The sequence below is a fragment of the Garra rufa genome, chromosome 1 (assembly GCF_049309525.1).
Source record: "Garra rufa chromosome 1, GarRuf1.0, whole genome shotgun sequence".
Taxonomy (NCBI): Eukaryota; Metazoa; Chordata; class Actinopteri; order Cypriniformes; family Cyprinidae; genus Garra; species Garra rufa.
Genome location: NC_133361.1, coordinates 12,220,021 through 12,243,447, shown reverse-complemented (window position 1 = coordinate 12,243,447; position 23,427 = coordinate 12,220,021). Strand labels below are relative to the sequence as shown.

The 23,427-nt window shown below is 41.2% G+C and overlaps 1 pseudogene; it reads right to left on the bottom strand.

Moving 5' to 3' along the window:
* Positions 1–1,967: 1,967 nt before the first annotated feature.
* Positions 1,968–18,270, bottom strand: LOC141283990 (uncharacterized; annotated as a pseudogene).
* Positions 18,271–23,427: the final 5,157 nt, after the last annotated feature.

Sequence of the window (23,427 nt, the reverse complement as noted above, 5' to 3'; positions counted from 1 at the left end):
GATGTAAATAAACTTATACATCAGATCTCAGTTTTATAGGATCTTATTTGAATTTGTCCAAAATTTTATTTTTATCACGTCTTCGTTTCTGCAGACGCCGTCAAACTGGTGTTGTATATTGTCCTTGGCACAAATGCTTAGAAGAGCCCTGTATTAGTAATTCGGCGAAATGCGCTTCTTACTGCAGACACACTCCGCCTTTCACTTTGACCACGCCTCAAGCCCCAGCTGGCCTGCTTTGGCCCAAGGTTTTTATAGGGCTGAAAAACCCGGGCCATTGGCCCTGAGGAAGCAGTGGAAACGCGACTAGCCCTGGCACGCACTAGCACGCCCACTTTTGGCCCGACAGTGGAAACGCAGCTAATGAGTTTAATACAAAAAAATTAGTGTAACTAAATAAAGGAAGATATTTCTTTTGACTTAGAAAAGCCAAATTATCTCACAAGATGAAGAGGAACTAATGAAAAACAAGTTAAACAAATAATATCTGATTCACGTCTCTCTTAAAAATGTTCAGTTCAGCATCTGTAGTGAAGGACTTTCACCACTCAAACATGTCTAATGTTATAAATGAGTCTTCTCCTTCGTATGAATCTTCAGGACTGATGCTTAATAAAACTATTCACCACACTAATCACAGTTAAATGGTCTTTCTTCAGAATGAGAAAGCAGATGTGATTTCAAAGTAAAAGCCTGAGCCGCTTCTTCCAAGTGTGAACCAAGTGTGAATGTGAATCTTCAACCTTAATTAACATGTGAACCTTTTTTTTTTTTTTTACAGTGAGGGCAGGCAGCAGGATTATCTGGCTTCCATTTTCCTTTCTTGTTCACGTCCATCAGGTCTAAAATAAACAAATCATGTGAGATTTCAAATAAGAGACAAATGTGAAATATGTCTCAAAATTGAGACTTTTTTTTTTCTTGCAAATTCAAGTTTGTCACAATTCTGACTTAATTTCTCAGAATTATAAGTTTATATCTTGGATTTCTGACTTTATAACTTGAGTTTATATCTCACAATTCTGAGAAAAAACGTCAGAAGTCAGTTTTTTTTAATTAATGGCGGAAAGGTGCTTTCACCACAGTTAAGTAATATAAACATGTCATATATGTCATAATAATGAGAAACTTTGTCATAATAATAACATGCATCTAGATAAAAATCAGATACTTTCTCATAATAGCTTACATCTCATAATGAGACACTTGCTTGTACTAATGAGATGCTTTATGCCATAATGAGATACTGGTTACTTTAAGTAACCAGATATGTTCTCATGATGAGATATGGAAATCATGATTACAAAAAAGTATCTTTATCATGAGATATTAACTGTTTCTCATTATGAGATTTTGTTATAAGTAAGTGTCTGATTATTACTTGCCTCATTATCTCATTATTACGAGAAACTGTCACATGATCATGTACACAGTCATAATTACAAGAGTAATCTCATTATTTCAAGAAAGTATCATTATTATGAGATTAAGCCATTACGAGAATGATTTTAGTATAAAATGCGATATTGAGATATTTTTCACAATTCTCTCAGTATGTCATTATTACAAGAAATTGTCTCATTATCAATACACTGTCATTATTACAGAAGCAAGCATCTTGTTATAAATAAAACTCATTATTTCAAGAAAGTATCATTATTATGAAATTTTAAGCAATTACGAGAATGTTTTTATAAGATGCAATAATGAGATATTTTTCATGATGCTGTCTTAGTATCTCATTACAAGAAACTGTCTCAATATCAACACAATGTCATAATTACAGAAGCATCTTGTTGTCAAAAACAACCTCATAATTTGAAGAAAGTATCATTATTATGGGATTTTAATCAATTAACAGAATGTTTCTCATTATGAGATTTTTTCACAATTATGTCTCAGTATCTCATTATAATGACGACAAAATGTCCAATAAAATAATATGTTCATTGTGGCTAGAAGAGATTTTACTGCTCAGCACATAAAGATGAACTGCTTACCGTGATTTCAGACTGGATTGGATTGCGGTGATCTGATTTCCCCACTGCATGGATCCTCTTGTGTTTCGTCAGGTAGGATTTAACAGCGAAACTCTTTCCGCACTGATCACACGTGTGCGGCTTCTCTCCGGCGTGGGTCATCTCATGTGTTTTCAGATGTGACTGACTGAACCTCTTGTCACAGCGTGAACACTTGTACATTTTTTCTCTAGTGTGAATCCTCTGGTGCAGTTCTAAATATTGTGCCGAAGAGAAAGTCTTTTCACACTTTAAGCACATGTGATCTTTAATGTGTACTTTCTGGTGATCTTTTAAATGCGATAGACTTGGAAAACTCTTTCCACATGAACAACATGAATGTGGCTTCTCCTTTGCATGAAGCATGAGGTGTTTCTTCAGATATGAGTCCCACAGAAACATTTTTCCGCACTCGTCACATTTGTAAGGTTTCTCTCCTGTGTGAATCCTCTTGTGAAGAGTAAGGTATGATGAAGTCGTGAAACTCTTGCTACACTGATCGCATGCGTACGGCTTTCCTCCGGTGTGGACCCTCATGTGCAACGTAAGATGTGGTCTCTGTGTGAAGCTCTTCCCACACTGATCGCATGTGAATGGTTTCTCTCTAGAATGAAGTCTCAAGTGAACAGTAAGACTGTGTTGGTGAGTGAAGGTCTTCTCACACTGATCACATTCATATGGCTTCTCTCCAGTGTGGTTTCTCATGTGTCCTTGAAGATGTACTTTTTGCGTGAAGCTCTTCCCACATTGATCACATGTGAACGGTTTCTCACCAGTGTGGATTCTCATGTGAAGCTCAAGATTACGTTTGCTTGAGGAACTCTTTCCGCACTGAGTGCAGGTTAAAGATTTCTCTGCTCTGCTTTTCCTTAAAAATGTCTGTTTAGTCTTTGAGCGACTCACGGATTTGTCATCATGTTCCTCCTCCACTTCACTCAGTTCTTCACTCTCCTTGTTCTCTTCCATTAGGTCTGAGTTGAAAGGGGGAAAAGGGTGGATTTCACCAAAATTCTGTAACAGAAATATCAAGTACAAGGACAAAAGTGAGTGCTGATGTAAGGGCTGATGTTATAATGATTTTAATGTCTTTCAATTTTTAACTTTTCTTGAATGAGATACCCTGATTTTGTAGTTATAAAAAAAAAAAAAAAACATTATAAGCAGTAATTTAATTGCAATAAGGTATTTATCGGACTCCATTTATCACCACCTCAAATTTAGATTGGAAAACTTAATTGGTTATAGGTCATTTCTAAGTAGATATGTAACTCTTTACTTGTTCATTTGGATTCCAGGAGTCCCATAACGGCCATTAACAAAAATCTTACGGTCATAAGCTAATTTGTTTATTAGTCAGAGGTTATGACTAACACTATTTAATAAACTATATTCATTTTATGTGAAACAAAAAAGTTCAAAGTTTTCATAAGACAAAAACAGGTATTGTTTGGGTTTTAGAACAACGTTGATCAAAGGTTTTGATCCACTTCAAATGCTGACAAATGTGTAGTATAAATAATGTAATAATTAATATTTTTCCAAATATAAATGATGGTAAGAAAAGCAGTTGAAAACATAAACACAGAAATACATCTACACATATGCAATAAAAAAAGAGCATCAATATGTTGACACCAGATCTCTTGGCACTTAAAGCACATTTAATTGAAAAGACAATATTAATGAGCCTCAGACTATCAACACTCATTTAACAAGACATTCAGGAATGGATCATCAGCAGATAATCTCACTTTATTCTGAGTGTTTGCTGCTAGAAACAGGGATTTGACTCGGGATATATGATAAAAGTCTATAAAAGTGTTTGACTGAAAGTCAGTACTGTTATGTCTCACAACGGTACATGGATGAAACATTAATTATGCAAAAACGCTAATGATTCTCAGGTAAATATCTAGCCAAATATTAAACTTAATATAGCTTGATTTTCTTGTAACTACATTAACTGCAATAAAGTAATTAGATCATTAACATTTTACAGTTTTATGTAGGTCACAAAAACTGACAATGATCATAAATTTGTGAAAAAAATAAAAATACAACACGAAGCACCGGCGATATTTAATGTTTTCTTGTGTCAAACGTCACTAATATTTAATCTACATTGACATATTAATATATTTTTCCACGTTTATTGCTCATTACAGGAACAATAAAGTGTTTAGAAGTCCATTTGAATAAGTAAACAGCCTATAATCAGGCAACACTTAAAATCGATGTATTCATTTATTTTCGTTTTGACAGCGTAAAGTAACAGTTCTCACTCTAAACGTCGTAACAATCACACAAACGACACAAAATCGCTCAGGTCTGAATGAATTCATATTTTCCTCTCATGTTAGCTGTTGCTCCACTAAAGTTCATTTACATCACCAGAAAAGACGCACAAATAGCGCTAAACCAGATGAAAACAATAAATAAATTAACCTGTGAACTGTCGCTTAAACAAAGTCTGTAAAAGTGCGTTTTTAGAAATATGAGAAACACCGTGAATTCTTACCTCACCTCAGAAGAGTCGACTCTGACTGAACGAGGAGGGAAGGGGCGCGCAAACGGTACGGGCAGTGCAATAAAACAATCCACTTCCTAATCTGGGAGAAAGATCTGGAAGAAAGACCATTTGCTTATCTGTCCCCTCACCCATCCCTAGGCCCCCTCCTTCCCCTCTAGGCTTACAGTCCAGATCACTAAAAGGTGACTTTTAGGTGTTGGGAGATATTTGCACAATGCAATTTATATAACTTCTGAATTCACAATCATTACCTATTCATGTTTAGTAACATTTTCATGGTCTCATTATGGTTGGAAATGTGATCTTAGTCCCACATCAGTGGAATAGACCAATAATAAAGATTTCAAAATCTGAGAAAAACTCTGTTCCACTGATGAGGGGCCTGCCCCCAAAAGGTCTCTGCCAGATGTTAATTTTCTACCCCAGGGAGCATGTGGCTATCATATCATCTACCGTCCCAGCAAAGGGCCTGTGGAGCCATTTGTATACTAAATTTATGACTGTTTTGTTATGATTTGGGTATTTAAAGAGAACTGGCGAAACATTCAGGGAAGCATTTGTAAGCAGATCTTCCCACACGACTGCCGTGTGTCTCTATATTTGCCAGGTATGATGACTCTCTGAAACATTTTCTTATTTTGTTTTATGTTTCCTGCTGATCAGTTGTGTAACTAAATGTTGATATATTCTTTTGAATTGATATGTGGATTGAATTGTTTTAATTGATATTTTACTATGCCTGGCAAAATAAACATTGTTTCTTAATTCATTTTAGACTGCTGAAATCATTATGACCAGTAAATTGTGAGGACGCTTTTGTGCGCATAAATATACGGCCAGGATAAGACAAACTGGAGGCTAGGAATGAACAGGAGCAGTAGGCACGTTCTCTGAAGACCTCCTGATTTCTGCTTATCACTGGAGTTAACAAGTTGTGTATGGGAAAGACTAAATAACCTATATTTTTTGTAAAAGCAAGCAGTAGGCAGCTGACAAGAAGATATTAGTCCCCAGCAACCTCTGATTAATTATCAGGCTGGCGATTTTGTGTTACGAGATTGGCGCTCCGGCCGACGCCAGACTCAGACGACATTAGGTTCCCAATGAACGAATAATTGAAAGTATAACATGTCCAAAACAATCAGGTATTTAAATTATGACACAACTAACTTTATCATCAGCATTTAAATTTACTATTGTAATTTGAATTTAATAAATACCTAAAATTGGAGTCAGATTCAAACGAGGAAGGAGTCAGAATTAAATTAGAAATCAAAGTTTTAATAAATGAAGTGTTTTTTTACAGAAGCGCAAGAAAAGACATACACGCAGAACACCTTCACTCGATCCGCTGGACTTCGCTTCCGGGCCAGTGAATCGTTTCTTTTACATTCCTCTTATCTTCAAGCCAGTTGCTCTCTTTCTGTTGGTTGTGTAAATTTGTGGTGATATGGAAACAGTCATTCCGCCTATTATAATTTAGCCTATTTTTGTAAAATCCGTGTGTTCATTAATTTTGTTTTAAATCCACTTAAAGTTCAGAGTAATTGCTCTGGCTCCATGAAGCCTCATGGTGTTAATGAAAACAAACATCACATGACAAACAAACTCTTTGAAATGTATATATTACTGGATATCAAGGGTGAAAAGGTTAATGTAAACGCAAGTCATGGGTGCAATGAAAAAAAATATTCCTGATAGCCTATTTATGAATCTAATGGCTTGCCAGAAGGGGGATTTGAACCAGGATGGGTAGCGTCGGACAAAAACTGAAACTCGCGACTTATCATCTGAGCTTGTTGCGATAACAATAAACAGCCATCTTTTGTTTTGTTTACTATCAATCACACATTAATGGGAGTTAGTGTAAATAGCCACTGCCAACAAGGCAGCTATTTGCACTTATTATTAATAGACACTCCGGAATAAAAAATGGACAATAACAGTGAGCTATTGATAAAAGGAATAATGAGACAAATCAATCATTGGCTTGCTGTTTTCCTTTTTCTGTTCACATCCATCAGGTCTAAAAGGACCATTTGTAAAACTTTCAAATAATCATCAAATGTGAAACAACAAAAAATTACAATCCCAAAGTCAGGAACACTGACAAATTCAATAGTCGTTTTAATCCCATCAAATCTGATCGCAAACTGTTATAAATCACTAGTTTGGACATGAAACTCAAGATGCCACAAGCTTATCTGTTAGCAATCATATTGTTTACTACACGACACAATCTAACTAACCTCTAAACTCTGCAAAAATGTGACCCTTGACCACAAAACCAGTCATAAGGTTAAATTTTACAAAACTGAGATGTATATATGCATATTACTAATCAAAAATTACATTTTGATATGTTTACAGTAGGAATTTTAGAAAAAAAAAATCTTCATGGAACACGATCTTTACTTAATTTACTAATGATTTTTGGCATAAAAGAAAAATCAATAATTTTGACCCATACAATGTATTTTTGGCTATTGCTACATATATACCTCAGCGACTTAAGACTGGTTTTGTGGTCCAGGGTCACAAATGTGAGTAAACCTGCTCACAGATGGTCCATTTACACCAAGAGTCAAATAAAAATGTGTTGGACTGATACTGTGCACATGCGTGTCTTTTTTCAAGCGGATTGAAATGAAGCCAAGAACTATTCATGCATGAACGATAGAGGGCGCTACATATTTATTTGTGTGTGTCAAAAATAAATAAATATATAAATAAAATGAAGTGTCTTTGTGCTAATAATGTACTAATGTATATACACTAATAATGACATTACTAGCAAGATATAGGGACATGTTCATACATAACATTTCCATATGGGATAAACAAACCAGTTACCCAGAACTTAACGAGGCATCACATTAGCTTCACATTCTCTATTAAGCAGAGTGGGGCGTAGCTTTCTTTCAGTTGGTACTGGTTACAAAATGGTCAGCTCAGTAGTACTTAAATAGAAGGTAGTCATTATAGTGCAGTTTTAGGGGATCAACAGAATCAAACCCAAGGTTCAGGTGTGGTAATGAAGACCAGGACTCAAAGATTCAATCGAAGAGAAATTTTACTGAAGAAAATAGTTTGCAGTTTCATCACAGCAGAAGTCAGCTTCAGTATGGAGTTCGTAGGCCGCTCTGTGTACATGTTCAAAACACCAATGATTATACTCTTACAGAGGTTGCTAATTACGTCAGTGCATAGATTAGGAAGATCCTGATTGGACAAAAACCTAGATAACTGTGAAATTTTCTATGTATGGAAGACAAAACGAAGCTATCTACTAGTGATTACACAGGCGACAGAGATCAGGGGTCAGACACAACAGGCTTCTCCAGAAGCCCGTTTTATGACCCGTGACAGCAACAAACGGTGAGAACCTCTCCAGGATAGTCTTCCCACCGTCACGCCTAAAATCCAAGACAGAGACTGACACACACGTTGGGTTTACATGTTTTATGTGGACATTCCATAGGCGTAATGGTTTTTATACTGTACAAACCGTACTTTCTATCGCCCTACTCCTACCCTACACCTAAACCTAGCCCTCACAGGAGATTGTGCATACATTTACTTCATCAAAAAAACTCATTGTGCATGATTTATAAGCCCGTTTCCTCATGGGGACCTGAGAAATGTCCCCAAAAGGTCAAATCTACTGGTATTACTATCCTTGTGGGGACATTTGGTCCCCACAACGTGATAAATACCAGGTACACACACACACACACACACACACACACACACACACACACACACACAGACAGAGGTCTTAATTCTCTTCAAGGTTGCCTAGCGAGGCAAGACTCTATCAGTGTGGTTGGGTGCGCACACTCTTAAGCAGTTCGCCTCTTAGAAAATGGAAACAAATCAACAGGATTTCACTTATAACAAAGTCAACAAGATTCACTTTTAATCGTTATCGAAAACAAATGTACATAGATGTCATGATGTCCCGATCATAGATGTTCCGGTCACAGCTGCTCACGTAGTCAGGAGGGTCATCCTGACCTCCTGTGATCTTGGACTTCTGAAAGAAGAGAAAACTCAACAGGCACAAAACACATTTGAAACGCATTCCATCCTAACATCATGTGTTTTCTATAATGTATACTTCTAGCAGCTACTATAACACATCATCAAATAGTATTGATGTCATGATGTCTTCCGACCAAAATCAAGCTCTTTGGCATCAACTCAACTCGCCGTGTTTGGAGTAGGAGGAATGCTGACTATGACCCCAAGAACACCATCTCCACCGTCAAATATGGAGGTGGAAACATTATGCTTTGGGGGTGTTCTTCTGCTAAGGGGACAAAACAACTACACCGCATCAAAGGGATGAAGTACGGGGCCATTTACCATCAGGGCATTGAAAATGGGTCGTGGATGGGTATCACCCAAAACACATGGTCAAGGCAATAAAGGAGTGGCTCAAGAAGAGTGGAGTGGCCTAACATGTCTCCAGAACTTAATCCCATAAAAAAAAATGTGTGCAGGGAGCTAAAAGTTGCCAAATGTCAGCCTCAAAACCTCAATGACTTGTTTTGCGAAGGGGTCAAATACCTATTTCACTTATTAAAATGCAAATCAATTTCTAACTTCGTTTTTCTGGATTCCCACAGTTCAAATAAACCTACCATTGAAATTATAGACTGATCATTTCTTTGTCAGTGGGCAAACGTACAAATTTAGCAGATTTTTTTCTTCCTTAATGTAAACAGTAAAGCTTATGAGGCTTAACAATTCTCAGAATGATATTTATGTTGTACAGTAACAAACTGGAACTTACCACAATGGGAACGAGCCATATCTACAACAAAAGCAGGTCGAATCCAGCACCAATGGCATCTTGGTTATGGAGAAGATGTCTGGGGTGCATGCTGACTTCACATTTAACAGACAGCCAGTAAGTCGGGATGTAATTTATTTAATTTATTAGGCATTTAAAAGCTCTATTGAGAACATTAAAACATGGAAAGCTGCAAAATAAAAGGCAACTTCATGGGTTTTAAAACTAAAATTGGTTCTGATAAAAACAGAATGAGCATAAGATTAAAATAGACAATAACAATGAGTTTAATCATGAAGCAAATACAAAAAACCAGTGTAACCAAATAAAGGCAGATCTTTCCTTTGACTTAGAAGAGCCAAATTATCTCAAGAAATGAAGAGGAACTAATGAAAAAAAAAAAAAAATGAAAAACAAGTTAAACAATTTATATCAGATTCACATTTCTCTTAAAAGTGTTCAGTTCAGCATCTGTAGTGAAGGACTTTCACCACTCAAACACACAGTGCCATGTCTTTTCTGGTCTAATTTTATAAATGGGTCTTCTCCTTTGTAGAAAGAGAGAAGCAAGCATCTCAATATTTAAAGTAAGTATCATTATTATGAGATATTAAGACATTAGAAGAATGTTTCTTTTTATGAGATGCAGCAATGAGATATTTTTCACAATTCTCAGTCTCAGTATCTCATTATTTGAGATCGTCTCATTATCAATACACAGTCATAATTACAGGAGTAAGTATCTCGTTATAAAAAAAATCTCATTATTTCAAGAAAGTATCATAATTATGAGATATTAAGCCATTAGGAAAATGTTTTATTATAATATGCGATAATGAGATATTTTTCACAAGTCTGTCTCAGTATGTCATTATTACAAGGAACTGTCTCATTATCAATACACAGTCACAATTAAAGCAAGCAAGCATCTCGATATAAAAAAAATATAAAAAATATTATTGTGATTTCAGAGTAAAAGCCTGAGCCGCTTCCTCCAAGTGTGAACCAAGTGTGAATGTGAATCTTCAACCTTGATTTACGTGTGAACCTTTTTTTTTTTCCACTGAGGGCAGGCAACAGGATTATCTGGCTTCCATTTTCCTTTCTTGTTCACGTCCATCAGGTCTAAAAGAAACAAATCATGTGAGATTTCAAATAAGAGACAAATGTGAAATAAGTCTCAAAATTAAGACTTTGTATCTTGCAGCTCTGACATTTTTTTCTTGCAAATGCAAGTTTGTATCTCACAATTTTGACTTTTTTTCACAGAACTGTTCACAAAATTGTGTGTTTACGTCTCAAAATTCTGACTTAATTTCTCACAATTGTAAGTTTATATCTTGGCTTTCTGACTTCATAACTTGAGTTTATATCTCACAATTTTGAGAAAAAAAGTCAGAAGTCAGTTTTCTTTTTATTTAGTGGGGGAAAGGGCTTCCATCGTTTTTTACTACAGTTAAGTAATATAAACATGTCATGTATGTCATAATAATAAGAAACTTTGTTATAACAATGACATGCATCTCATAAAAATCAGATACTTTATCATGATAGCTTACATCTCATAATGAGACACTTGCTTGTAATAATGAGATACTTTTATGTCATGATATACTTTCTCAAAGTAATCAGATATGTTCTCATAATGAGATGCAGAAATCATAATTACAAAAAAGTACCTTATTACAGGTATTAACTGTTTCTCATTATGAGATGTTATTATAAGAAAGTGTCTCATTATTACTTTATTATTATAACATTATCTCATTATTACGAGAAACGGTCGCATGATCATGTACACAGTCATAATTACAAGAGTAATCTCATTATTTCAAGAAAGTATCATTATTATGAGATTTTAAGCCATTATGAGAATGTTTCTTATTATAATATTGTCACACCCTCTGCACGTTCCCTCAGCCCCAATCACCACGATCCTCCACCAACCAGCCAATCACCACCACAGCACACCCGTGAACCATCACCAGAATACTAATCACCGTCACCTGCACCAGCAATCACCACACCCTTTATATACCTACCTCTGCCACTCACTCACCGGCTGGTATCGAAGTTGCATGGATGCTTCTCTGTGGATCTTCTCCCCCTCCTGTTATCTCTCCTGTGCTCCTCGTGGATTCTTCCGATGTTCTCCTGTGCTCCTCGTGGATTGCTCTAATGTTCTCCTGTGAAACACGTGAATCGTGTTAGAGGGAAGTGACTATTGCTAACGCTATGATCCTTATGAACTTGAACTCACCTGTTGTGTTTGTTTGAAGATTTGACCACAGAGACCTTTACTCACCTGATTGCACGTGTGTTGAACTGTGCACGTTTGTTAATAAATACCTTGAAAGATACTCACCTTTTCCCTTTGTGTGTGGTCGTGACAGGATACCAGCCCATAAAATATTAACTCACCGCGTCACTCATGGAGGCGAGCGCCGCTATCACCGAAGACACCCCCGCTCCATTTGCGGATATGGTAAACGTCCTTCGTCAATCTCTACCTGCTGCTCCAACGACGATTTCCAACACGCCCCTCTCTCGCCCCATGAGTTATTCCGGAGACCCGGGTGGTTGCAATGGTTTCCTCCTGCAAAGTTCCCTCTATATTGAAGCCGACGCACACCAGTTTCCTAACGAAATTTCTAAAATATCTTTTATGATTTCCCTCCTCACTGGACAGGCACTCCAATGGGCAGACGCACTCTGGAATTCACGGAGCGACGCTTTAATCTCCTATAATGCTTTCGTTGCCCACTTCAAGGACGTGTTTGGAGCTGCGCTCACTCCCCTTTCCGTGCACGACGAACTGATCACTCTGAATCAAGGTGCGTCCAATATCCATGAATACACCCTGCGCTTCCGCTCCCTAGCGGTCACCAGTGGTTGGAACCAAGTAGCTCTCCTAGCAGCCTACCGTAAGGGGCTTAAACCCCAGATCCGCAAGCATATGGTTATTTACGATGACAACGTGCCGCTGGAAACCTTTATTAAGAAGGCAGTAGGCATTTCTCAACATCTCTCAGCGTGTCCTTCTACAAAGTCTGTACCCAGCTTCCCTCCACTCCGAACACCGTCACCCCAACGAGATGCGGAAGAGCCTATGATTACTGACTCCTATCGCCTGGATCCTGCGGAGAGGAAATGACGAATTAATAATCGTCTGTGCCTATATTGTGGAGAAGCCTCTCACTTCATCAGTGCCTGTCCAGTCCGCCCGCCTCGTCCAATGGTGAGTACCGTATCTATTACTCCGGCCATGTCTCTCTTACCCCATATTACCGCTGAACTAATAGTAAACTCTCGTACTCTCCCCATCTATGTGCTCGTGGATTCCGGAGCGGCTGGCAATTTTGTTTCATCACACTTCATTGCTAAACATCGAATTCCCACCGTTCAAAATGAGGTCACATACCAAATTACCACAATCCAAAACTCACCATTGGGCGATGGTAAGATATCTCGCCGGACCAGAAAAGTGACCCTCGTCTCCCAACACAACCACCGTGAACATCTGACCCTCCTGGTACTCCCGCGAGCCAACGTGGATGTCATCCTGGGCAGACCATGGCTCATTAAGCACCAACCCCGCATAGATTGGAGCACAGGAGAAGTCCTGGAGTGGGGCAAGACGTGTGAGAACCACGGCTACCGTCCTTCCTCGTCAGACTCAGAGTCTCCATACCGTCCTATCCCTCTGCACGCCACCACCATAGAGAGCCCTGCCACTCAATCTGCCACCGCCATTCCCCCCGTCTATCAGTCTTTCACCGATGTCTTCAGCAAGGAACGGGCCACACAACTACCACCGCACCGGCCCTGGGACTGTAGTATCGACCTGCTGCCAGGCGCCAAACTACCCCACGAGAAGATCTACCCCCTCTCACGTCCTGAGCAGGAAGCCATGGAGAATTACATCCAGGAGGCTCTCCAACAGGGGTTCATCAGACCTTCCACGTCCCCAGCAGCATCCAGTTTCTTCTTCGTCCCCAAGAAGGATGGTGGGCTCAGACCTTGCATAGACTACCGGGTGCTCAACGACGCCACGGTGAAATTCGCCTATCCACTTCCTCTAGTGCCAGCTGCCTTGGAGGAACTACGGGAAGCCCGCGTCTTCACCAAACTCGACCTCCGCAGTGCATACAACCTGATCCGTATCCGAGAAGGAGATGAGTGGAAGACCGCCTTCATCACCCCCACCGGTCACTATGAATATCAGGTGATGCCCTATGGCCTGGCTAACAGTCCTTCCGTATTTCAGAATTTCATGAACGAAATCTTCCGCGACTACCTCCATCGATTCGTAATCATCTACATTGACGATATCCTCATTTACTCACGTAACCTCAAAGAACATCAAGACCACGTCCGTCAGGTTCTCCAACGCCTCCGTGAGTACCAACTCTATCTAAAATTAGAAAAATGTGAATTCCATCAGCCCTCCATCTCCTTTCTCGGATACGTGATCACTGCGGAGGGAGTTCGCATGGAAGCCGGCAAGGTGGACGCAGTGGCCAAGTGGGCGGAGCCCAAGACGGTGAAGGAGCTTCAGCGTTTCTTAGGCTTCGCTAACTTCTACCGACGCTTTATAAAGAACTATAGCCTCCTATCGGCTCCACTCACTTCCCTCTTAAAGGGAGGACGCCGGGTACTACAGTGGACTCCAGAGGCTCAGCAAGCCTTCGACCGTCTAAAGCAAATGATCACCACCGCTCCCATCCTCAAGCACCCCGACCCTTCAAGGCCCTTCGTGGTGGAGGTAGATGCGGCGGACGTGGGCGTAGGAGCTGTGCTGTCCCAGTGGTCTGATGAACCCCGATCCCTCCATCCGTGTGCGTACTATCCCAAAAAACTCACCCCAGCTGAGCAGAATTATGGAATTGGAGACCGCGAACTGCTGGCCATAAAGCTCGCCCTCGAAGAGTGGCGGCACTGGTTGGAAGGAGCCCAGTTCCCCTTCACCGTAATAACCGACCACAAGAACCTCCAGTACATTCAGCACGCCAAGAGACTAAATGCCCGCCAAGCTCGCTGGTCATTATTATTTGCCCGATTCAATTTCAACATTACTTACCAACCCGGCCATAAAAACACCAAAGCAGACGCCCTATCACGTATGCACTCACCTGAACCTACCTCTGACGATCCTGGTCCAATTCTACCCCCATCTGTCTTTCTCGCACCCATACTATGGCAGCTGGATGAAGATATACGGGCCGCCACCTTCGAGGAACCTGCACCACCGGAGCTTCCCCCGGGTCGTGTCTATGTCCCAAGCCGTCTCAGACCCCTTCTGTTGGATAGTACGCAGACGTCCCCCGGCTCAGGACATCCTGGCAGCAGGCGAACCCTCTCGCTCCTCCAGCAGAAATATTGGTGGCCCAACATGAGCAGGGAAGTGGAACGGTACGTCCAAGGATGTTCGGTCTGCGCCGTCAACACAACCCCACGCCGCTTACCCGAAGGTAAATTACAACCGTTACCTATTCCCCGCCGACCCTGGACACACTTGGGCATTGACTTCGCCACAGACCTGCCCCCCTCTCAGGGTTACACCACAATTTTAGTGGTAGTCGATCGATTCTCGAAAGCTTGCAAATTAATACCTCTCAAAGGTCTCCCCACAGCACTAGAAACCGCAGAGGCACTGTTCCACAATGTATTCCGGAACTTCGGACTCCCAGAAGACATCGTGTCCGATCGGGGACCCCAATTCATTTCCAGGGTCTGGCGGGCCTTCTTCCAACTTCTGGGTACCACAGTCAGCCGGTCATCCGGATATCACCCTCAAACGAACGGGCAGACCGAACGGAAAATTCAGGAAATCTCCCGCTACCTTCGGACGTACTGTTCCCAACATCAAAACACCTGGAGCCAGTATCTACCGTGGGCTGAGTATGCGCAAAATTCCCTCCGTCAAACCTCTACTGGTCTAACCCCATTCCAATGTATTCTAGGTTATCAACCAGCTCTGTTTCCATGGACTGGAGAGTCCTCCGAGGTGCCCGCGGTAGATCACTGGTTCCGAGAGAGCGAGAGGGTGTGGGACTCAGCGCACGTCCATCTCCAGCGGGCAGTACGGAGGCATACGGAACATGCCAACCGCCGTAGGTTACCCAACCCAGTTTACCTCCCCGGGGACCAGGTATGGTTGTCCACTCGAGACATACGCCTCCGGCTGCCCAGTAGGAAGCTGAGTCCCCGCTACATAGGGCCCTTCACCGTGCACTCACAGATCAACCCTGTCACCTACCGTCTAAACCTACCTCCACATTACAGAATCGCCCCCTCGTTTCACGTTTCCCTACTCAAACGCCACACTGAACCCCTGTTCCCTTCCTCCACAGAATCGGAGTCACCTCCTCCTCCCGACCCGCCAGAGATCCTTGGAGATAACATCTACCAAGTCCAAGAAATCCTAAACTCCCAGCGGCGGAACGGCCAGCTCCAGTACCTAGTGGACTGGGAGGGGTTCGGACCCGAGGAGAGATCGTGGATACCCCGTGACGACATCCTGGACCCGACTCTCCTCGAGGAATTCCACCGCCAACATCCCGAACGCCCAGCTCCCAGAGGTCGTGGTCGTCCCCGTCGCCGTTCTTGGGTGCCTGGAGTCACCCGTGGAGGAGGGGGTGATGTCACACCTTCTGCACGTTCCCTCAGCCCCAATCACCACAATCCTCCACCAACCAGCCAATCACCACCACAGCACACCCGTGAACCATCACCAGAATACTAATCACCGTCACCTGCACCAGCAATCACCACACCCTTTATATACCTACCTCTGCCACTCACTCACCGGCTGGTATCGAAGTTGCATGGATGCTTCTCTGTGGATCTTCTCCCCCTCCTGTTATCTCTCCTGTGCTCCTCGTGGATTCTTCCGATGTTCTCCTGTGCTCCTCGTGGATTGCTCTGATGTTCTCCTGTGAAACACGTGAATCGTGTTAGAGGGAAGTGACTATTGCTAACGCTATGATCCTTATGAACTTGCACTCACCTGTTGTGTTTGTTTGAAGATTTGACCACAGAGACCTTTACTCACCTGATTGCACGTGTGTTGAACTGTGCACGTTTGTTAATAAATACCTTGAAAGATACTCACCTTTTCCCTTTGTGTGTGGTCGTGACAAATATGCGATAATGAGATACTTTTCACAATTCTGTCACAGTATCTCATTATAAGAAGAAACTGTCTCATTATAAAAATACAGTCACAAATAGGAGTAAGCATCTTGTTGTCAAAATGAGCTCATTATTTGAAGAAAGTATCATTATTATGAGATTTTAAGCCATTACGAGAATGTTTTTTATTATAAGATGCGAATATGAGATACTTTTCACAATTCTGTCACAGTATCTTATTATTACAAGAAATTGTCTCATTATCAATACACTGTCATAATTACAAAAGCAAGAATCTCAATATAAAAAAATCTCATTTAAAGTAAGCATCATTATTATAATGAGATATTTTTTCACAATTCTGTCTCAGTATCTCATAATTGTCTCAAATTGTCTCATTATCAATACACAGTCATAATTACAGGAGTAAGCATCTCATTATAAAAAAATCTCATTATTTCAAGAAAGTATCATTATTATGAGATTTTAAGCCATTACGAGAATGTTTTTATTATAAGATGCAATAACGAGATATTTTCAGAATACTGTCTTAGTATCTCATTATTAGAAGAAACTGTCTCCTTATCAAAATACAATCATAAATAGGAGTAAGCATCTTGTTGTCAAAAACGAGCTCATTATTTGAAGAAAGCATCATTATTATGAGATTTTAAGCCATTACGAGAATGTTTTTTTTTTTATTATAAGATGCGATAATGAGATATTTTTCACAATTAGGTATCAGTATCTCATTATTACAAGAAACTGTCTCATTATCAATACACTGTCATAATTACAGAAGTAAGCATCTTGTTGTAAAAAGCGACCTCATTATTTGAAGACAGTATCATTATTATGAGATTGTAAGCAATGACAAGAATGTTTCTCATTATGAGATGCGAAACTGAGATATTTTTCCAGAATGATGTGTCAGTATCTATTTATAATGACAACAAAACGCCCAATAAAATAATATGTTCATTGTGGCTAGAAGAGACTTTATTGCTCAGCACATAAAGATGAACTGCTTACCGTGATTTCAGACTGGATTGGATTGCGGTGATCTGATTTCCCCACTGCATGGATCCTCTTGTGTTTCGTCAGGTAAGATTTAACAGCGAAACTCTTTCTGCACTGATCACACGTGTGTGTTTCACACTCTAAGCACATGTGATCTTTAATGTGTAATTCTGGTGATCTTTTAAATGCGGTAGACTTGGAAAACTCTTTCCACATGAACAACATGAATGTGGCTTCTCCTTTGCATGAAGCATGAGGTGTTTCTTCAGATATGAGTCCCACAGAAACATTTTTCCGCACTCATCACATTTGTAAGGTTTCTCTCCTGTGTGAATCCTCTTGTGAAGAGTAAGGTATGATGAAGTCGTGAAACTCTTGCTACACTGATCGCATGCGTACGGCTTTCCTCCGGTGTGGACCCTCATGTGCAACGTAAGATGTGGTTTCTGTGTGAAGCTCTTCCCACACTGATCGCATGTGAATGGTTTCTCTCTAGAATGAACTCTCAAGTGAATAGTAAGACTGTGTTGGTGAGTGAAGGTCTTCTCACACTGATCACACGCATATGGCTTCTCTCCAGTGTGGTTTCTCATGTGTCCTTGGAGGTGTACTTTTTGCGTGAAGCTCTTCCCACATTGATCACATGTGAAGCTCAAGATTACGTTTGCTTGACGAACTCTTTCCGCACTGAGTGCACGTTAAAGATTTCTCAGCTCTGCTTTTCCTTAAAAATGTCTGTTTAGTCTTTGAGCGACTCACAGATTTGTCATGATGTTCCTCCTCCATTTCACTAATTTCTTCACTCTCCTTGCTTTCTTCCATTAGGTCTGAGTTGAAAGGGGAAAAAGGTTGGATTTCACCGAAATTCTGAAACAGAAATATCAAGTAAAAGGACACAAGTGAGTGCTGAAGTAAGGGCTGTAATATATTATAATGATTGTGTTGTCTTTTAATAATACACTTTTCATGAATAAGGTACAACGATTTTCCAGTTATTTTAAAAACATTATAGACAGTAATTTAATTGCAATAAGGTATTTATTTGACTCCATTTATCACCAACTCAAATTAAGATTGCAAAACTTAATTGGTTATAGGTCATTTCTAAGTAGATATTTAACACTTTACTTAATATGTTACTTGTTCATTTGGATTTCAATGTCAGAGTCCCATACCAGCCATTAACAAAAATCTTGCGGTCATATAAGCTAGTATGCTTATTAGTCAGAGGTTATGACTAACACTATTTAACCCTTATGCGGTCTTCGGGGTATTTTTTACCCCAAAAGGCGTTTGGAAAAATTTAAAAAATGTTCTCTTTGTCCAAGAGACATGAGACTCTGTAAAACTGTAAACACTTTGTAGATCTACAAAAGAAAAACAATTTGGATTGATAGCATGATTTTATCTTGGTGTAAAAAAAAAACCTCACACTCGTGGTCTTTGGGGTCTCTGGAGACCCCAGGCAACAAAATGCAATTTTTGTTATAAAATAATAGTTAAAAAAACAAAACAAATGTTATTTTCCTGTTTATTAATGTTTTTACTCCTCATGTGTGCAGTTTTTTACAGGATTTAGGATATTTTTAAAATATATATAAATTAATAAACAAATATCTTGTATAGGTTTTTACACAAAAACAGCTTTTTTTGTAAAATTCCCTTTTATAAAAACCTCACATGACTAACTTTCATTCATGTAGATAAAATGGATAATTTCACATGGTTTAGTGTAAGATTTTTGCCCATCTTTTGGAAAATCCAGTTTTAAACGTAAAAAAAATACTTTTACCAGTAGGTGGCTGCAGAGCTCCACTATATGCTTTTTGCTATTTGACTACCTGAAAGATGTCTTTTCACAAGTTTTTTTCAGTTGAGTTCATATCTACATATCATGAAACACACAGGACTACATTTGGAGACCATAAAAACTGCTCTCTTATAATTTGTCAAATAAAAAGTAAAAAAGATGTTGTAGTTGCATTCTTATGTTCATGTTTTGTACTGCAACTCAATATGGAATAGAACTGGTTTTGTTTTAGTACAAAAAATGCTTAACTTTGTCAAAAAGTATTTTTTATCGTAATAATTGTGATTTCATAATATGTAGATATGAATTCAACTGAAAAAACTTGTGAAAAGATATCTTATTGTTGGTCAAATAGCAATTAGTTAATAGTAGTGCTCTGCAGCCATCTAGTGGTAAAAGTTATATTTTTTTACTTTTAAAACGGCATTTTCCAAAAAATGGGCAAAAATCTTACACTAAACCATATCAAATTATCCATGCTATCCCCATGAATGAAAGTTTAAAATGTGGGTATTTTATAAAGTCAATTTTACATAAAAAGCTGTTTTTGCCTATAAACCTATTAAAAATATATATTTATTTAATAATTTATATATATTTAAAAAATAGCATAAAAACTGCGAAAACTGCACAAATGTGGAGTAAAAACATTAATAAACAGGAAAAACTTTTTTTTGTTTTTTTTGTTACCTTTTATTTTGTTACAAAATTTAAGTTTTGTTGCCTGGGGTCTCTAGAGACCCCAAAGACCATGAGTGTGATTCCAAAACGAAGACCGCATAAGGGTTAATAAACTATATTAATTTTAAGTGAATAAAAAAGTTCAAAGTTGTCATAAGACAAAAAAAAAAAGAATTGTTTGTGTTTTAGAACAATGTTGATGAAAGGTTTTGATCAAATGCTGACAACTGTGTCGTATAAATAATGTAATAAATTTACATTTGTCCAAAAGTAAATAATGGTAAGAAAAATAGTTGAAAACATAAACACAGAAATACATCTACACATATGTATAAAAATAAAAACATCAATATGTTGACACCAGATCTCCTAAATTGCAACTTAAAGCTCAATTAATTGAAGCCATCAGCATAATGAGGTGAAAACAGCAGCTATTGGCATGAAATAAAGATCAACAGAGACAATACTGATGAGTCTCAGACTATCAACACTCATTCAACAAGACATTCAGGATCATCAGCAGATCATCTCACTTTATTCTTGTCTGTTGTGTTTGCTGCTAGAAACAGGGATTTGAGTCGGGATATATGATCAAAGTCTATAAAAGTGTTTGACTGTAGAAGTACTGTTATTTCTCACAACGATACATGGATAAAACATAAATTATGCCAAAACGCTAATGACTCTCAGGTAAATATCTATCATTCAACACCATAGCCTAATATGTAAACAGGGCTCTCAAGTCTCACGTATTCACCGTGAGACTCACGCATTTCAACCAGTTCACACACTCTCACGCCACACCTTGTATTTCTCACGCTGAAAAGTAAGGGATAACTTGTCTCGCTATATGGTGTAAATGGAAGAGGTGCAGGTGCTCTGCTTTGCAGAGAGAAGTAATCTGCCAAGCTCATAGCTGTCTTGAGAGTTATATGGCACCTACCAGCCAAAAAATTAGAATTTGCTGTTTTCTGGTATATTACGTGATCCCGCTACAATCACGTTACCCCTTCAGTCGAATCACTTCGACGTTACATTGGGATCTCGCTTGAGAGACCGATCACCTCTGAGCCTTATTAAAAAGGCCAATTGAAAATTGGCGAGTTGACATGCGCGCCGGCCACGCCCCCATACATACGGGTATATAAGATGGCTGCGCGCACCACTCAGTCAGATTTTTGCTTTCAGAGCCGATGTGTCGAGCCTCTAAACAGCTGATAAGAGTTCTTCAGAGTTCATGCTCCCTCCTGCTGCGCTGCCATAACTAAAAGAGTGTTTCATAGAAAGAGCATTTTCATGGCCATATAAAGCCTTTTTGCATTCCAGCGAGCAGCCCCGGTGAGTGCACGGTTGCCCCGCAGCGCCTCCCTGGGCAAACCGGGATCACAAAAGAGCAATTTCTAGCGGCCGTTTTAGACGTTGTTTTCAGGATGTCTTTTCGGCCGTGCGTTTCTGGGTGTGGTAGTTTCCTCTCCTCAGCGAACGGACATGAGCGCTGCCTCACGTGTTTAGGCTTTGAGCACGCTGGGGTGGTGCTCATGAATTGTTTATGCGGTGAAAGCATGACCATGACCACGCTGAAGTCCCGCCGCTCGTTCGCGAGCTGCCTCCCCCCGCCTCCCTCCCGTGGTCAGCCGTTGAGCCGCCTATGCTCTTCGGCCACCACGGTAGGGCGCGGGGGGGGACATTCAAATTACGATAGACAGCGTTCCGCCGGCTCAAAAAGCCCTGTGGACCTCTCTATCTCAGCGCGGTCCCGTTGAGTTTCCGCAGCAGACGCTTCCCCGCCTGGCGAGCTGAGCGTCTTCTTCGGTGCTCCTGCAGAGGATGAGATGTCTGTCACAGCATCAGAGGGAGAGTCAGACGGTGACACATCTCTTCCCGCGGCGCCCACCAGTGGTCTCCGGGCAGCCGGGGGGGATCGGTTTGGAGGTTCCTCAGGGGCCTCCAGCCGATCCTTCTTGGCTGGACGGCTGGTTCCTGGGGGGGGCCGCGCCGCGCTCCCCTCGGTCCCGTTCTGACCGGATATGCATGAGGAGCTGACAAAATCGATGGCGCCCTATTCATTTGAAGCGATCTCCAGCTCCTCTCCCCTAGCCACTCTCGATGGCAGGGCAGCCAAGGCGGTGCACCTTTGCCCGCGGGTGCGGCCGCCTGGTGGGGCCCTTCGCGTCTCCCTTCCAGGGCATGTGAATTTTCTTCCGCCCTCATCGGCTGGGCCTTTTCTGCGCCCCCCGACACGCTGCCCCGCCCTGCATGCCATGGCAATACTGCAAGAGTGCCAGGGGCAGGCACTTAAAAGCCTGCACGAGAATGGTCCTGACCAGGGGGTATTTGAAGAACTCCGCGCCGCCACTGACTTCGCCCTTCGGGCCCCTAAGGTTGCGGCGCGTCCCCTTGGTCAGGTGATGTCCACCCGTGTGGTCCAGGAACGCCACCTATGGCTGACTCTGGCCCAGATGGCAGAGGCCGACAAAGTTCGCTTTCTCAACTCTCCCATCCCCCAGAGCGGCCTATTTGGCGACACCGTGAAGGGTTTTTGCTCAGCGGCGTCGAACGTATCGCTGGCCCCAAAAGCCTGCGATCTTCCGCCCATCAGCATACCCTGTCGAGATGCCAGAGCAGTACGCCTCCCCGTCATTCGGGCTGGGCGTCTCCTCTGGCACTCCAACGGTCCAGGGGAGAGGGAAGCCGCTCGCCTCTCAGGGTCCTGGCCCTGAAGACCCTCGCAGGCGAGCTTCGAAGAGTCCCTGATGCAAGCACCCCGGAGGTGGAGAGAGCTACTCTGTCACCACTCCCGCTGGAAGCGGGACTTAGCCGTTCATTTGAAATCTCAGAAAGACCTGACTTTCTCACCTCTGGGGCCCCGGCCCCGAGTTTCCTTCCTGAGCAGCACTTCCACTCCTCGGAACTAGACTCGGGACCGGAATTCGCCAGCGCGGGAACCAGGGAAGTAGGTAAAACACTGCTTAGTGCAGTTAGACACTTCTCCAGGACGTTTATCCTTCTGGGTTTTGTCTCCTTCCCTGTCTTTCCCCAGGCTGCCCCACCACGGTCACATCGGTCAACGTTCCCTTGATACCACTACACTGGTTGATACGGACAGTACGGCCCGGCTCCAGGCATCCGCCCAGACTCACACAGGGCTCTAGAGTGCGACCAATTTGGTCGCACGTGCGACCTAATTTCTCAATGGTGCGACTAAAAAAAATCAAAGGTTGCACCGGTGCGACCAGCCGTTCAAGGGGGAAAAAAACGAAACTCCGTCACTCTTAAAGTCTCGCTGTTGCTCAACAACAGACACACATTAGACCCATATCGTGGTCTAAACCAATCAGAGATGAAGGACGGATCCCGCCCCCCCTCTGATTGGCCGTGGTCCAGATATTCCTGTACGTGGTGTGTGTACGTTTGAAAATGCATGTGATGCAGTCAG